The sequence below is a fragment of the Lissotriton helveticus genome, chromosome 10 (genome assembly GCF_964261635.1).
Source record: "Lissotriton helveticus chromosome 10, aLisHel1.1, whole genome shotgun sequence".
Classification (NCBI taxonomy): Eukaryota; Metazoa; Chordata; class Amphibia; order Caudata; family Salamandridae; genus Lissotriton; species Lissotriton helveticus.
In genome coordinates, this window is record NC_136071.1 from 135,105,946 (window position 1) to 135,124,759 (window position 18,814).

The window sequence follows — 18,814 nt, forward strand, 5'->3', positions numbered from 1 at the left end:
ATGTAGCAATCGCCGTCAGTGTATCCCCTGCGGATTGAGAAGCCGAGCGGTGAAAGGAGACACACGGGATGCAGCCGCGGCATTCCGCCAGCCGGGCCAGTCCAGTTCCGACCACAGCAGCTGCTGTAGTGTGTGTAATGGCGGCCGCACCCGGAGAACAAAGACCCGTCCACGCCGGGCAGCGCCAGGAGGAGGCGAGGGCGTCCCACCGCCGTCACCGCATGGAGCAGCGAAAGAAACGCACCATCGGAGTCGGGGCCCCCTCCCGCACCCGAAATCAGAACTTAGAATCAGGATCCATGCCTCGACAGGACACGGGGCGGGAGGGAAGCGAGAAGGTCGGCGGAGCCGAGGGATCAGGCGGCCATCGCGGCTGCAGGCTAGGCTCCTCCAACCAGAAAGATCATTACTGATCTTGATGCCCAAGGTCCGGACAGAGGGAACTGGGGAGGGGGGAGGACCAAAAGAGAGGGGCCAGTGGACAGAGGACCAGGGGTTGGAGGGGCCACCAGTGAGAACAAGCTCTGTCTTGTCGGGGTTGAGCTTCAAATGATTGAAGCTCATCCACTGGGAGATGAAGACAAGAGTAGAGCTGAGCTTAGGGAGAGAGTGAGTAGGGGAGGATAGGTCAAAGACGAGCTGGAGGTCGTCTGCGTAGTTGTACACCGAGACCCCCAGCTCAAGAAGGGAAGAAATGAGGGGGCGGATATAAAGATTAAAGAGAAGAGGGGAAAGAGAAGAGCCTTGGGGTACCCCACAAGTGACCGGGAGGGGGGCTGCAGAGAAATCAGAAAGGTGAACTGCCTGTGATCTGCCCCGAAGAAAGGACGCGATCCAGGAGAGGGCAGTGCCCTGGATGCCCGCTGCGCTGACACGGTCGAGAAGAATGGCATGGTCGACCGTATCAAACGCAGCGGACAGATCCAAGAGGACTAAGGCCTGGGGGAGATTACTATCGGCCTTCCCTTTCAGTTCATCCAGGACCGCAAGGACCACACTCTCAGTAGAGTGGCCCGGTCGAAAGCCAGCCTGGTGAGAGGCCAGGATGTTATTCTCCTCGATGTAATTGGAGAGGCAGGATGTCACATGGCTCTCAAGAATCTTCCCTAGATAGGGAAGAAGGGAGATCGGCCTAAAGTTCGATGGAAGGGAGGGGTCCAGGCCAGCTTTCTTCAGGATAGGAAGCACAATGGCAGTTTTAAAGGAAGAAGGGACAGAGCCCAGAGCCAAGCAAGAATTGAGAAGAGTTAGGGGAGGGGTAGGACAACTAGTGTATAGGGATCTGAGGATCCGTGCAGGTGCACAATCCGTCGGAGAGCCGGACTTGACCTTAACAAGAAGGTCGAGGAAGAGCTCAGGAGAGATGGGTTTAAAATGATCCAAAACAGAGGAAGAAAAGGAGGAAGGAACCGGCAAGTCAGGGTGGGGCACGATCGGGATGTTGGCCTTGATGGTGATTATTTTATTGATAAAATAATCATTCAAAGAATGACAAAAAGATTGAGAAGGAGCAGGGGAAAGGCCAGCACGGTCAGAGGTGGCAAGACTACGCACCAGTGAGAAAATCTCACGAGATTTATTGGCCGAGAGGGCTACGCGCTCCGTGAAATATTTGGATTTTGCCGCTAGGATGGCCAATTTATAGTTGTTAAGAAGAGCCTTGTAATTAAGGCGGAGAATGGGGCAATAGTTGCGGCGCCAGCGACGCTCAGAACGCCTAAGCTCTAATTTCAGGGATCTGAGGTCGTTGGAGAACCACTTGTGAGCATCATGAAGGCGGGCTGATCTGATCTTTTTGAGGGGAGCGGCCCGTCGCAAGCGGAGGAAAGCCAGATGTTAATGGCATCCGCCTGATTCTCCACAGAGAGGTCGGTCAGGGTAGGAGCCGATGAGGACAGAGAGGAAGAAAGATCATTGAGATCGGTCCTGTTCCAACTCCGAGCCCAGATGTTTTTGGGCAGGAGGGCTTTCTCGGATTGACCTAAGTAGATAGAAAAGGAGATCAAGAAATGATCTGACCAAACACAAGGGGAAATAGAAGTGACTGAGGGATTGCACCGTAAGGACCAGATCTGGTCGAGGATGTGACCACAGGTGTGGGTGGGGGCCGAGACGTGAGGTAGGAAATTGAGACAACGAAGGGTGGCAGAAAAGTCTTTGGAAGAGGTGTCCTCCCTCGGATCACCCGGCCAAAAATTGAAATCACCGAGCAGGAGTAACGAGGAGTTATTTACAGCCAGAGTGGCCAAGAGATCCTGCAGGGTAGACACAAAGGATGGCATGTTTTGAGGGGGGCGGTAGAGAAGGACCACCGTGAGGGGGACCGGGAGGTTAAGAGAGCGGGCCACCAGAAAATCAACACCAGGAATACAAGGCTGCGACAGGAGCTGGAATTGCAAAGAGCGGCGGACGATCATAGCCACTCCACCTCCAGTTTTTCCATCAGGGCGGTCAGCGCGGAGGGCATAATGAGTGCCTGGAAGAATGGCCAGAAGGTCGGGGAGTGAGTCAGAAGAGAGCCAAGTCTCAGTGAGGAAAAGGAAATCAGGGGAGTCAGTGTCCAAAAGGTTAAAGAGAGCAGTTTGGTGTTTTACAGCAGAGCGAGTATTGAGAAGAATAGCAGAGGCAGCAGGGAGACCGGGGGTAGCACGAGTGAGGGGGGGCGTGGAGGAAATTGAGGGAGGGGGGGTGGGCAAGGCAGGGCCAGGAAGGGGGGGGACAAAAATACCGTGCGAAGATAAGTGATTGACTACGGAAGGGGAGAGGGGGGTAGAAGCAGAGAGAGAAAAGAGTTGGGCAGGGGAGTATACCAGAGGAAGGGCAGAGTCTATGGCCCCTGGTCCCGGCCCGTCGCGGACGGGCGCAGACGGGCTTGCCTTAGGCGTGCCTTCGGCGCGCAGTCGGCGCGCCCGCTGCGCCCGTCCGCTGCGCGAACGGTGGAGACACATCATTTATGGGACAACTTGTGGGCGTGGCCAAGAAGTGGGCGTGGCCGGGGGAGCGTCCGCTGGAGGCGGCAGGCGGGAGCTAGTGAGGCCGCGGCAGTGATCACTCGACTGCGCGGGAAAGCAGGGTCGAGGGAGAGGTCCCTGGCCTGAAGGTGAGGAGGCTTAGTTAAAAAAGCGCGAGCTAGCGCTAGAATGGGTGAGTGCAAGGTTTAAAAAGTTAGGCTTTAGGCTAAAAACTCCCGCGGAAGGCAGGGGAGTGGTCCGGTAGGCGAGAGCTCGTTTGTCAGCTCCTAAATAGCTGCCCGAGTGGGCGTGGCCAAGAAGTGGGCGTGGCCGGGGGAGCGTCCGCTGGAGGCGGCAGGCGGGAGCTAGTGAGGCCGCGGCAGTGATCACTCGACTGCGCGGGAAAGCAGGGTCGAGGGAGAGGTCCCTGGCCTGAAGGTGAGGAGGCTTAGTTAAAAAAGCGCGAGCTAGCGCTAGAATGGGTGAGTGCAAGGTTTAAAAAGTTAGGCTTTAGGCTAAAAACTCCCGCGGAAGGCAGGGGAGTGGTCCGGTAGTTGCGAATTTGTCAACTGTGATGTTGCTGATTGAGGAGGGAATTGCGTCCAATATGTTTCTAACAGTGTGGGTGGGTTCAGTTATGTGCTGGATGAGGCCACGGTTTCCAAGGTTTCTAAGGTTTCTAAAAGGGCCATAGAGTTAGGGTCATTGAGGTCTTCTAGGTGAAAGTTAAGGTCTCTGAAGAAGATGAAGGTGCTGGTGTTGATAATGAGGGGAGCAACAAAGCTCATGATTTTGCTGGCGAAATTGGTGCGGGCCCTGGTGGTCTCTATACAAGAGTTCTGCCCAAGGAGAAGCTGGCTGTGAAGCGTTTCTTGAACACAAGGTGTTCCATGTAGCTGGTGGGGATGTCTGTGTAGGTTGTACATCTGATGGTATCTTTGAATGAGGTGGTGACTCCAAATTTGGCATTGTGCTGACGGTTTTGCCTAAGTATCTTGTAGCTGGCGGGGAAGGCTGAAGCAATGTCAGGTGCCGAGATTGGGTTTGGCCATGTTTCCGTGAGAGTGAGAAGGTCCGGAATGTGGTCGTGTGGAAGATCCCGTATCTCTGTGGCATATTTGGTGATCAAGCAGGTGTTAAAGAGCATGCATTTTAAAAAATGTCTTTATTGTCCATTTTAACAAACAGTATACGTTATACATCAGTTATACTTTACATCACAACATGGGTTCACAATGAGAGAACTACTGTGAGCAGTTCCCACTCCTTTTGTCAGTTTCTTAATATTATCCTGAGTGGCATCAGTTTTGAATCAAAATACAGTGTTTAATGAACTTAAAAACTCTTCAACCCCCCCCCCCCCTTAACTAACCGGTGTCGCTAGATAATATCCTATCCCCAACTCGATCGTACCTTGTTATGTGATTGCTACCTCAATGTTCTGGTCACCTATTACATTGTGGCGTTCTTCCTCCCCCGGGGTTGTAGGAACCTGTGACATTACCTCTCCTAGGTCTTCTATTTCTTGTATCATTGCCACACCACACCTGCAGCACCCCTGGGAGCTTATCGTCTCGGCTAGTCTTCCTCATATGGTTTTCTTCAACCATTGCCCATTCTTTTAAGATCCTTTTTCCATTTGTCTACCTGTGGGCCCTGCGGCGATAACCAGTGGATCGCTATTCGTCTTTTAGCTATCGTAAGGCCCAATATCAGGAACCGCCTGGTGGTTTTGTGTTTGGGATTCTTGGGGATCAGACCAAGGAGGCAAGTGTGTAGCTCTAGGACTGTTACACTGCCCATGATTCTGTTGTTCCAGGATCTCCTCCCAGAATCTTTGAATTACTGGGCAATGCCAAACCACATGAATAAAATCGGCTGATGTATATTGGCACCAGGAACATTTGGGGTCTCTGGATGGATTGATGGCGTGTAGCCTTTTGGGGGAAAAGATAGGGCATATGAACAATATTATATTGAATTTGTTTAAACCTGTTAGAGACTGAAACTTTTCGAACGCTTTCATGTATCTTCTCCCAGTCTGTTGTTGAGATTACATGTGCACTAAGCTCTTGCCATTATTCTTCAATTTTTAGGGGCTTAACCAGTTTGTGGTCTCCAAGTGCCCTATATAGATGAGAAACACATTTTCACCCACCCGCCATTGCCATTATAACGACCAATGTTCGTGTAGGTTCAGGGTCCTCCAGGAACATCGGCCAAAGGCGTCGGGCAGTAGCTGCTATCTTTGCATATTAAAAAAATGGACACGCCCCTAATGCAAATGTAGTGACTGCGTCTTGGTAGGCAATGAACCTTTTCTCTGGGTAGAGGTCAGCAAGCATTAGACAGCCCCCCTCCTTCCAGTTTCCAACAAACATATTCTGTTCTATTTGTGCAAACAGGGGCATAATCCATATATCTGCCCCTGGTGCGCAGGATACCCTTTTAATCAGTCATCTGATTGTTCTATCCCATATGGTGCCCATAAGTCTGATTAACGGTGGATTTGCCTCTTTTTGTGTTGTAGCCTTCCAGAGCAATGTCCCCAACTGTCCCCTAGTATAGGTACCCTCTAACAGAACACGCTCCCAGGATGGGTCTGAGTCAAGCCATGCTATTGCATGTTGCAATTGGGATGCTAGATAGAGCTCTAGGTCTGGAATTTCAAGGCCCCATTTGCCCCATTGTCGTTTCATCACATCCAGGCTTACACTGCACCTCTTTCCGTTCCATAGCAGCTGGATAAGAAGGTTAAAGAGCATGCATGCTAGTGTGGCTTGTTGTTTATGTGGTGTTTGCTCTGTGTGAATGTGAGCAAGTGGGGTGCTGGGTGCTGTTGGTACAGGAATGGTGGGTGTAGGATCTGGAGGAGTGCATGAAAAATTGCAGAAGGCGCATGTGAACACTCCTTCCATGTTGTGTGGTGCAGTATGGCAGCAGTTTGGCGAGCGACAGCCGGGGTTATGAGCACGGAGGAGCTCAGTAAGGTATCAGCGGGTAAAGGGAGAACCAGGGTTCCTGGACTGGGCGCAGTCCCACGCAGACGAGTCTGCCTTTGGCGCACCCGCTCCACAGCCTCCAATAAATAGGTCCTGGGAGAAGGGAGGAGGCAGTGATGTCACGTCCTGTGCAGATGAGTGATAAGCAATAAAGGTCTCCTCCTTATCGTCTTTTAAAGACAGTTTCATTACATCCAGGAATTATCAGATGTGTTAAATACCTCAATCTGCATTACATTCCAGCAGGTCTACCTGCCAAAATTTAACAGAGAAAATGTGAATTTGTATTTACATTACTTTGTGGATTTTGGTGCGTTAAATACCACAGTCTCCGTGTTACTCCCCAAAATTTCTTAGGGGCACTGTTTATTGCACCCAATAAATAAAGTACCACCGGGGTATTGTTAAATATGAGGTGCGATAAATAGCACCTTCAGTTGTAATCAGGTCCTTAGCATTAAGTTCATGTTTAAAAAAAATAGCAAGACTAGCATAGGAAAAGTTCTCACATTAAGAGATTTCATTCTTTATATAGTGCAAACTCCACTTCATTGGAGTCTAGGACCTTCCACTTTGCCCATAACAAGTAGGTGGCATTGTCAATCTAAGTAGCTTCCCATTTAGCACTTTGGACATCGTAGGAATTGAAATCATGTGACAACCCACCAGGATAACTTTCCCGAGGAGTAACCCCATATATACATTGACATTCACGTTGCATCATAGGAAATTACATCTGTCACAACATTTAAAAGAGAATTAACAATATAATAGTGATAAGAAATTAGTAATTTTGCACAGTTATATATATACTTTTACCTTACTGGCTACATCTTTCAGCTGTGAAATGCCAGTTGTTTGCCATGCCCCTCACATTTGCTCTCAGTGTTCGGTCATCTCACTTTCCACATTATAGCAAGTCTCATGCATTGCATTTGAAAATAACCTAATTCTCAAAAGCAGGCAGCTGATTCTTCCACACAATGCCACTTGTCTTGCTCTCACAATCACAATGAATGCTGGCTGGAGAAAGTGTTTGTTACTATGTGATTGTAAAAGCTCTTCAAGCAAACAGTGTAGATTTGGGGCCATGTGTACTACCAGAGCCGAGTATGGTGACAGGACATCACTCGTAATAGGTCAGGCAACATGTGGCAGTTGACGTGAATAGGCCCATGGTCTGTGCATCAGAGAAAGACCACATCTTGACTCATGTGAGTATTCGAACAGGCTCAACATGGACAATTGCTGGGTTGCCAAGCGCACAGTGTCATTTATATATGGACAATAAAACAAAAAAACAACTCAAGACCGGTTTTGTCCTGTTTGGAGCTCTCAAGTTAGGTGAAGCTTGGTTCCATTGGCAGTGAGCGAGAGAGCCACCTCTAGGCATAACTTTGGCCACTTAGGGAAATACATAAACCACACAAAAGGTGATGGGAGGATGCTTGCAATAAGCCTAACCAGTGGCAATCACTCGAGGTAGCATTCCAACCCATCATTGTTTTGCCCACCGTGCCTCTCAGATTAGACCTAGCCATTTGCAAATCACTCTTAACCCTGCTCCAGTAGGAACAATCCAGCTCAATTGTTAAGCCAGGTCCTCTCGGAATCAAAACACAAGCAACCCAATACCGGATTTGCCCTGATTTTGTCGGTGTAGCTTGGTTCCAGTGGCACAGTGATCAAGGGACCCACATCTGGGCATACCCATGGCCACTTAGGGCATTACATTAAGCACACAAAAAGTGATGGGAGGATGCCATCACCACTGGCTTCCGCTCAGGGTAGCATTTCAACCCATTTCTTCTTTTGCCCACGATTCCACCTCAGATCAGACCCAGCCATATGGAAACCAGTCTTGACAATGCTCCAATACGAATAGTTCAGCCAGAACTGTAAAGACAGGTCCTCTCTGAACCAAAACACCTAAAACCCAAGACTAAATACTCCCTGATTGGGGCTCCTGGGCATATCCCTGGCCACTTCGGTTGTTACAAGAAACACACAAACGTAAATTTCATAGGTTAGACGGATTGAAAGAATCCTCCCATCACCTTTTGTGTGTTTCACTCAGTTAAAATGTGCTACAGTGAGGTAAAGTGATTCGCATAAAATCACACCATTTAATCCACATGGGATGGTGGGATTTCAACTATGTTTTCATGGTTAAATACTGTGCTGTTTTGGCACTGGATGAATATCTCCTTTAATGAACCTTTTATTTTGTCACAGCATTAGAGAAAAGGGTATGAAATGATACAAAAAGTGGTGATAGGTGAATGTAGTGTCTGGAAGATCACTTCCTAGATATCACTTCCTGTGACATCATAAGTCATATGAAGACACTTCCTGCGACGTCATCATTTATGTAAATTAGTGCTCCCTCAAGGATTTTTAAAACTTGAGAGCTCTGTATAATATATATGCTTTGTGACACCAACATGCTCATGTTGATCTCTTTTAGTATCTGTATTTCACTGCACTGATCTCTAATTGTGGCATTGATAATCTATTCAGAATAAAAAAAAGTATGAATACACAGATAATACAGTAATCCGTCGTAGCTTCTTTACTACAGTGTTAAATATTTACACCAATGAAGTTCCATTAGGCGACGTCAAATGTCATTCAATAGAAATGCATGTTCTAGTTTCACAAAAATTTCCCCCTTAAATAAGAAAAAAACAGTAAAAAGAATCACAATTTGTCAGTACACTTTACCCTAACAATCAGTACAGCTCACAAACTGAACTACTGTTTTGAGAAGGCTGCTGTTCCTCTTGGATGCTCTTAAAAACAGCATGATCCCCAGTGCCTTTTAGGTACTGATCCTGCACTCTCTCATTTGTACCACTCTGCAACCATACCCTTGCCTTTGATCTTTGGTCTTGTATAGAGGGATGAGATTATTAAGAGTATTGCTGTGGTGTAGTTTCAGTGATGGCTTTTTCAAGGTTTACCTTTACCTTTACTTCAGAAGGGTGTTTCATCCATTTCTGTTCAACTGCTGTGTGTGCGTGTTTGTGGGTTAATTTGGCAAAAATACCAGTGACATGCTTTCTTGTTCTTTTTTATTTTTGGTGTCCTGTATGTAAAAGCACTTGTGGTTGTACTCTCCGAAAAGTAGATCTAGAACAGTACATGCAGTTTGTGTAGCCTTTAACGAGACAACCACCTCTGTTAATGCTTTGCATTCAATATTATTTAGATCTCTGGTTGTTTTCTATCTTTTATTGGGTGAAGTACTCTTAGCAGGAGAATGTCAGTGACTAAGAAGAGGGATGGGATCAGTGAGCAGTTCAGTCTACTGGCAGAAGATCTAGAGTTTGGTCAACCACTTGTCTGGCAATAATGTCATTGATGGACTTTTAGTATGTGTATGCAACGTGGAGTACTGGATTAGCCAGTTTTAGTCCAGAAAAGCTTTTAGTTGGCCAGTGGTATTTAGTTTAGTTTGCATTTGTGCCCGTATGTGTTGACGTCACAGATGGATAAATTGTCATAAAGGTTTAGGAGCCACAAATTTGTTACTACCATATTGGCAAAAAATATTATTACCCAGAAGGTGGATGATTATGCTTATTTTGACCTCTTCATCCTTGATGGTGGGAATGTTGGTGGTGAGTAGAAAGATTTAGAGACTAATTTAGAGTGCAGATGTACAAATGTGACAGAGTACCCTGTGCGGCAGACTCTCAGTCCACCCACTCTATTTAGTGTCAGGCGAACTATCGGCAGTTCTCCTGTTGACTCAGAAATGGAAAGCTTACTCCGATGACTAGAGTGTTGGCCATGAGAGTGAGGGCATCACACCACTTACCCTATTAAGGGCTGATAGTCTTACGACTTTATTTTTTGTGTCCATCACTACCAGGGAACACCTGGTTGTGACAAACAAAGATAACAAGCATTTACAATGCAATAGGTCTCCCAGTATTAACGTTTGAGCTATTGGCATTGTATATTACAATGTGTTACATTAATATGTTATCAAACTCTGAATTGTTGTATAAAGATGATTTGTGTCACGTGACTTCCCTACCATCTCCTGCATGGCCTGCTGCCTGCAATGTCGTAATGCAAGAGGATGTTCCTGACTGTCATCCAGTACTGTACGGCACTCCAACTGCTTGGTGCAGTCATCTGACCCCCACTAAATCCCAAGAAGGAGCCGACACCAACAAATCTTGAGTCAATCCCAGCCTAAGGCCACAACTGCCTGGAGAAGCACATCCCTGAGTGATCCCAGCCCAGAGGCTGCACGGCACAATGAGCACCCATCCGTTCTTGTGCTCGAAGCGAGGCCTGCCTTGAACTTTGGTCCCTGAGCAGCCCTGCTATGATACTGCTTCCTCACCACAGCTGCAAGAGGCAATGCGCGCGGCCAGCGCTGTCTCCTGGGAGGCATAGTCACTGACAAAAGATCTCCTGGCGGACACAGCGCTGACGCGCTGTTAAACGCCAGGAGACCTAAAAACAAAAAATGACACCCACTCCCAGGGGAAAAAAACTTCCACTTTGGGAAACTTCCATTTGTCTTTGAAAAACAAGAAGTTTGGTTGACAGCTACCAAAACTGACCGCTTCTGTCAGCCACACATTTGGTACCTTCAGTGGTACCACTGCAATGGATCTCTTCTCTGAAGGTACAGAGATCACCTGTGGGCCAGTGGGTGGTGATCTCTAAATATGGCTGTCTTTTATCCTTCAGAGTGACAGATATAAGGTCCTCCGTTACCCTGATGGACAGAATAAATTCCACCATCCTATAAATCATGCGTTTGATTTTGGTGGCACTGCAATTTAAGTGCTGCGTCTAAATTTTTATTTTATTTTAGCAGAGTTTTATATAGCGCGAACTAGACCCGAACCGAATCAGGTATCAGAGCGCTTTACATAGCACCAGTTACGTTACATGAGGACACACTTTCATTTTCTTTTTTTAGGCACGGGGAGATTAAGTGATTTGCCCAGAATCACAGGGGGTTTTTGGCGTCGCTACCGAGACTCGAACCCAGATCCCCAGGTCCGAGGTCGAGCGCCTTAGCCGTTAGGCCAACCCCTCTCCCCCTAAATGAGTGTGACTCCCCATCCCATCTTCAAAGATGTGCATTTATGCAGAATGCTGCATCCATGTGGTACTATTGAGTCAAGTAGAAGTTGGAAAGCTGGACTAAACCAAGTCTCAGTGAGAACCAGGGACTTAGTTTGGTCAACTAGATAGAGGGAGTGTGAGCTTTAGATTTCCCAAAAATCACTGGCATACCATTCTAAAATATATTATTTGAGAAGCAGAGCATGAGGAGGGCTTGAGGGCCAGTGGGAAGGACTTTCAGTGTAGATTGTTTAGGGTTACTTAAAAGACAATGGGGGATATTCTCAAGAACGTTGTGATGAACATTGCAAATTTAGCCTAACGCAACTTTGCATATCGCAGTCTATCACGACAACATTACACCGTCTTAACGTTCAATTCCCAATCCGGTGGCACCATGCGATAGCAGCAGGATAACGTGCCAAATGACCGCGGACAAATCAAATGTGATGCACAAAAAATGCAAAACATGAAGGCAAAAAAAGTGGTGATGCCCAAAATCGTGATACAAAAATAAGCGACAACCTGCGACAGGCCTGCAATTCACTCGCGTCATGCGGGGAAAAAGCACTATAAAAGCAACAAAAAAAACCACACCAAAGCCAACTGCGTAGCACCATGGATGCACCCGGACAGAGTGCAGAGGACAACCCGAGCTCCACAAGCCCCACAGAGGACAAGCCAGGAACCCCGTGTTCGGGGAAGGGCAAGGAGAAGAGGAAGACAGGGTTCAGCCCACAGGAAGACCTGATCATTGTCACGGAGGTGATAAAACACTACCAACAACTGTTCATCACCTCTGCTGCCTCATTGGCAACACAAACGGAAATATGGGAATCCATCTTCAACAACTTCAATGCAGTCGGAGAGTCGAAGAGGTCAATGGATGAGGTAAAGAGGAGCTGGCATGTTGTGCAAAGCCAGACCAAACAGAAACTTGCCGCCAACAGGAAGGCAGCAAAGACGACTGGAGGTGGGAGACCTGCGCCACAGGAGGAGCTGAATGAGCTGGAGGAAATGGTGGCTACAGTCACCAGTGTGGAGACGGTGCAAGGAGTTGGAGGTCTGGACACAGCTTGATATAACCTGACCCAACAGCAACAGGGTAAGTAACCACCAGGGACTGGGGGGATGGGAGATGGGCACAATGGCACACATGCACAAACATGTGTAGCACACGCACAATGATAGTGGAACATGTCCCTGATACCCGTGGCACACTGCAGCACCCATACAAACACCAAGTAGGCCCCCGTCCACAATGTGCACAAATGGGCAACCTCCATATCACCAATGTCACAACCCACCCATGCACATGTGCAGAATCCTGAAAAGCAGCGGCTCTGTGAGCCACACTGACTATGCAAGTGACACTGCATGACTGATAGCATGGCTGCAGTCACAATAATTGACATGGTGCACGAGTCGACATTGAGGTGACTCCGTATGGACCACATCCGTGAAGGAGCAGGTCACACTCTGACACATCCACGTGCACCTACAACCCATGATGTCCATAACACATCAGCAGACAAACAATGCACAAGACCACAAAACCTGTCCAAGAGCACAAATGACGCAGGTCACAAACATCCCAGCCCCCGAAAAGCACACCTGTCAAAGGCACACCGCCTCAGAGATAAGGGTCCACGAAATCTGAGCTGCAGGGGTGACTTTGCCACAATGCAGCACACACACATAGCAATCACAGCACATTAACATTGACGGCAATGTGGAACAAAGGGCAACACCTACACCAGAGGACAGAGGACACAACTGGTGCCACTTGTGCGTAGTAACTGGCCACTCATATCTGGCATTGTGAGATGAAAATGTACAAGTACGACCACACATCTGTCATGTAGTCGAAATTTCCACCGTCGGCCATCAAATGGCCAGCTTCACCACGACAGTCAAAATGTACATTGTCATGCAGTCTGTATGTAAACATCTACAAAGCATCAACATACATGGGACGCTCAGTTAACCTGCATCTCCCTTTTTACATTGCAGAGGGACAATCAACACCTACTGCAGAGCAGACCACAAATCTAATCAGTGATGATGAAGAGGACAACCTGCACATATGCTCAGACACCCTCCAACGGTTAATGGACAGCCTCTGCACCCCACCCCCAGGAGCAGGGCAGCACAGCTGCCGCGAGGTGACCCCACCCCCTGCACAGACCACACAGCAGGAAACACACGCCACCACGGCAGTCCACCCGGACCCCCGACCAATACAGCCACCACCACCTTCACTGTGTTGTATACTGTGGTACTCTCCTAACTCTGGGCAAAAAGAAGAGTGCTCAGTGGGTGAAAAAGAGAAAAGAAAATAAAGCCAAAGAGATTCCTGTGGTAAAGCATTGCTGGCGTACGCACCATTAGTCACTACCAGGGCACAAGTCCTATAAAAAAAAAGTGGGAGGACTGAAAGTAAGATAGTATGCAAATGACTCATGATGTCACGATGTAGCATAAAAGAAATAAAATAGTGCTATTTAAATTATTTGTGTAAATACTGGGACAGACTAACCCATCTGACAGTCTTACAGTGTCTGCACTATATACAAGGACAGAACAAATGCAAAAGCTGTCTCTCAAGTACCTGTGAAGAGAAGGCAAGCTGTGTGCCTTTGTTTCCCTCTGTGGCATTAACATTTAAATGTAAGGTTCCAGGCGGCCCCCAGTCAGCATATACAAACAAATAGAGGCCGGATGGCCCCTTAACTTCAGTCCAGCTGGAGGTGAAAAAAGGCTTCTTCGCTGCCTGCATGTTGCTGCTGGGAATAGAAATCAGGAAACATGCAGGTGCTGCTGAACGTATCCCCTGATGTCTAAAAATGACAAAGGGACAAGTTCAGATATTTTTCTGGGGCCCCAGTTCTTGGCAGGGGGGACGGCATCCACCCTGTGAAAAGAGTGGGGGGACGCCGTGTACCCGCGTGTACCCCCGACTCGAGCCCTGGTCACTACCAGGTGAGATAGGAAAATAACAATGCATGACCACAACCATAATTACATAGGCCCACTTGATGAGACAGAACCTGGCCGTGGAAGGCATGCCATTTCAGATTATGAGTTTGATAACAAAAACCTCTTCAAATGGGAGAAAAAGGCAGTTAGATATCTGGGGATCTAGAATACATCAACTTTAAACGGACTATACAAGTTAATTTACATACCGCTGTTTAAGGAAATAAGAGAGAAACTCACAAAATAAGGACCCCAGTTAGTTTTATGGATAGCAAAGATGAATGCTTTGAAGATGAATATTCTCCACGTGATTGTTATTTGTTATCAGGCCCTACCTATAAGAATCCCAAAATTAGAAATGCGGCAAAGCCAACTAGTCAGTGATAAATTTGACAAAACATTAAACCCAGAATAGACAGAAGAGGACACGACGGGGTGGGGGTCTGGGTCTCCTAGATTTAAACTCCTATAATATAGCATCACTATTACACATAGCACTTGAGTGATACCTTAGAGAGACTGAAAAACACTGGCTAGTAATGGAGAAGAATTTGATGGGTGACCTTTGTGGAATGGAATGTCTTTTTTTTTTAAACATATTTTATTATCAGATTGCACATATCATGCAGGGCTCTGTACCCCTGAGACAACTGCAGCATTACTGTACAAAAACAGGAAATGCAATCAGCTTTTCAACATTATGACGTAGGTACATATCCACGGACAACATTCAATGCACAAAGCCCCCCACCCCAACTCCCCCCCACACACACCTCCCCCCATGAGTCGCACAATGTCCCTCTGGTTCAACTCACAATTCATATACACAGAACCATGAAATATACACACAGTCACACCCCCCCCCCACCCCAATCCCGCACTACTCCAGCAACCGGCCCATGGGAGCCTATACTTGTTCCACCGGAGGGTCCTCCAAAGCAACAGGGGGTTCCAGCCACAGTCCCCTTAAGTCCACCCATCGTTTCCATATTTTGTAGTGTATACGCGGACAACCCCTGGCAACAAAGATTAGCTGTTCCAGCCCCATACAGAAGTCCAGTATGTTCTTCCATGCCGCCACCGAGGGGGGGCTGCGTATCCTTCCACGCCCTAGCTATGTCCCGTTTTGCCAGTGTAAGACCCAATTGCATAAGATGTCTTTTGAAAACATTGCCCTCAATCCCCTCCATTATGTGCAACAAGGCGAACTGTGGTGTGCGCGGGAGGTCCCACCCCAGGACCTCAGACAGGCAAATAAACACCCCCCTCCAAAATCGGTCAAGCGACGAACACTGCCAGACAGTATAAAAAAAAGTACCCTTCCACACCGAAGGCACTCCAGGGAGGCTATCAATCCCGCCCTCCACAAGCGGGTTCGGGTGAAATATACCCTGTGTAGGTATTTAAATTGAATGAGGCGGAGACGCATCGCAATGGCTGCTCCTCGTGGGGCAGCCAGAGCCTCTCTCTAATCCTCCTCCTCTAGAGCACCCACGTCTTGTTCCCAATCCCCCCCGAAGTTTCAGAAGTGTGGGCGAGCAGTGTGTAACTAGGGACTGGTAGATCAGGGAGATCTTCTTGGTGTCCAGATCACCCATGAAGACCTTTGCCTCCAACGGGCTAAATTCGGGGAGGTCCTCCAGATCCCTCAGACTGGGAGTCAGCGCAGAGCAGAGCTGAAGGTATCGATAAAACTGAGACCGGGGCATACAGAATTCCTCCCTCAGATCCCAAAAGGACTTAAAGTGTAGTATCGGTCATGACATCCCCCATTGTCGAGATACCTATGGCATCACAGCCCCTAAAGCCCTGAAGAGCCGCCAGACCGGGCAGACGCCCGTTGTGCCACAAGGGAGTCTCTCGGGTCAATGTGTTCCACCATCCCATACGCTTTAACGCCTGCCTCCAAATTTGGATCACCACCCGCGTGACCGACGGCAGCGTGTTCCGCAATGGCGGCGAATACAGGAGAGTATGAAGCGTGTGCTGGCCCATGAGTCGATGCTCCAAGGCATAAGCCGGGTCCTCCCTTCCACCATACCACCAATCATTAAGGACTACAAGATGTGACGCCTGGTAGTATGAAAGTATGTCCGATGTCGCAAGCACTCCACAGTATGTGGACAGAAAGCAGGTGCGCAACGCCACCCGAACTGCTCCCCCGGCCCACAGGAATTGTCCAAGCACAGAGTTCACCAATCGGAACCACCTGGGTGAGATTGGATATGGATGGTTCTGCAACTGATACAACAGCCGAGGCAATGCTACCATTTTTAAGATTGCCGATCTGCCGTATATTGTTAACAGCATGCGCGACCAGTTTAATGTGGGCTCGGACTCGTTCCCACACTGGCACCACGTTACGCTCCAAGGAGATAGCGGGCACCTCCGAGAGGAACACCTCATGATATTTAAGGCCCCCCACTGCCACCTGAATTGTTGATGCAGATTCGACCACCCCCGCCCCCAGAACCCACAGCGTCGACTTGCTGTGGTTCATATAGAGCCCTGATGTTTCCTCAAAAATCTGCATTATCTCAAGAAGCCTCGGTCCCGATCTGTCCAGTGCTGTGAGGAAGAAGAGGACACCACCCGCGTACAACGCGAGCCTGTCTGACAGCCCCGGCGCCCACTCGAACCCCTTGAACTGTGCGTTGATGCGCACCCAAGTTGCCAGCGGCTCCATGGCCAAGGCAAATAAATACGGTGACAAGGTGTACCCCTGTCGGGTGCGACGCCCATTGTTGAAGCTGGAAGAAACAGCACCGCCAGCCGCACTGAGGCAGTCAGATTCGTATAGAGGAGCATCAAGTAGGACATAAAGGTGGGCCAAGGTTAAGCCTATGTAGCAGCGCGAAAAGGTACACCCAACTCAGGGAATCAAATGCCCTATCCATATCCGCCAGAAGGAGGGCCGCTGGCTCCCCGGTTTGCCAAATCGCCGCATGTGCCCACCGTATATTGTGCCTGGTGGCCCTCCGGGGTATAAACCCGGCCTGGTCCGGGTGTAAAAGTGCCGAGATGTGCGGCAGGAGGAGATTAGCCTACGCCTTGGCCAGTACTTTGGCCTCTGCATTCAGGAGAGAAATAGGGCGATAGGAGGCCTGCTGCTCCGGGGGTCGCCCAGGCTTGTAGAACACCACTACTTCCGCATGCCTCCAGTCCAGGGGGAGCCGGCCAACCTCCCTAGCCTCCTCCAGGGCCACCAAGTAGAACGAAGCCAGCTGGACATAGTATCGTTTAAAAAATTCACTTGGAAACCCATTGGGTCCAGGAGCCTTCCCCGAGTTGAGCTCCCCCAGTGCCACACCCAGCTCCTCCTCTGTCAGAGTGAGCTCCAGCCGACCCCGAACTTCGCATGACACAGTTTTGGGCAGCAAGTCCGCTATAAATTTATGTATTGTAGATTCCGGCAAGCACTCCTGAGGGGCGTATAGACCTGCATAGTATGCGGCAAAGCTCTCCGCTATCGCCGCAGGGTCCGTTTTCGGCGCCCCTGCCTCATCCAGAACCCCCAGAAGGACCTGGGAGTGGAAGGCGCCCTGATAGAGCCTATGTAACATCTTGCTGGACTTGTCCCCCCCATTGGCATACCCTGCTCCGCGTCACCAGCCAGATCTGTTGAGCCTCATCCAATAGTAGAGCAGCACAAGACTTGTGCCAGGAGCAGTTGGCGCACCGCCCGCTCGTCCCCTGTCTCCCAGCTTTGGCGCTCCAACCTCTCAACCTCTGCCTCTGCCCGCACCAATTCCTCTCTACGCTTCCGATGAGCCTCCACACACCAGGCAATGTCCACCCCCCTCAGCGGAGGTTTCGGCGCCTCCCACAATACCCCAGCACTATCGACCGACCCCTCATTGGTATGGAGATAGTGTGCGATCGCCTCCTGCATAGGTTTCCCATACTCCTCATTCTGCAGGTGCCACACCGAAAGGCGCCAACGAAATGGCTGTCGCCGCCTACCCACTTGAAGCTCGACAGACACCGGGGAGTGGTCCGAAAGTGGAATGGAATGTCTTGTAGCTGCCAAGGCAAGATAGGTCTAGGGTAGCATATGTATCTAACATTACAAGACCAATGATGGAAGTGTGGCACATTGTGTCCAGATCACCTCTGATTATAACATTTCCCTCCTCTACACATCGATACTCAACAATCCAGAGTTCACACGGGCAATGGACACCAAGCAAGAAGCATCAATGAGGCAGGGAGATTATACAATGTTGAGAGATCTTTTTGTGGGCCAAGAAATTAAATTGTTTAATAAGTTTAAAAATGACTTTGGATTACCAGAGTATGAGAGAGAGTCTCTGACAGTGTCAAATACTGCACTGAGCATTATATCCGGTATAAAAAGCGGTGGCAACAAGGGAGCCATCACCCTTTAAGAAACTGCTCCCTAACTTTGAAACCATCAAGAGGCATATCTCAGCCATCTACAAATCTTTGAACGCCATCCCTGATAAACATAGATCGCCCTACTTGTTGAAATGGTATAGAATGCTGGTCACCAAGATAACTCAGATGAATGGCATCGGTTATGAGGGGATATTCCAAAATTAGTGAGGAACGTACAGGGTAGGGAGACATGCTCTAAAATAGTGTAGGATTGGTATATGACAGCACAAAAATAAAAACATATGTTCCCCGCTACGGACAGAAAGTGTTGGAGAGGCTGTGGAGAGGTAGGAACAGTAATCCATGTATGGTGGGCTTAGCCCCAGACTAAAGGTTTTTTGGAAAATATACTGAGTCAATTCAGGGCCCCATCACAGTAGTCTTGGC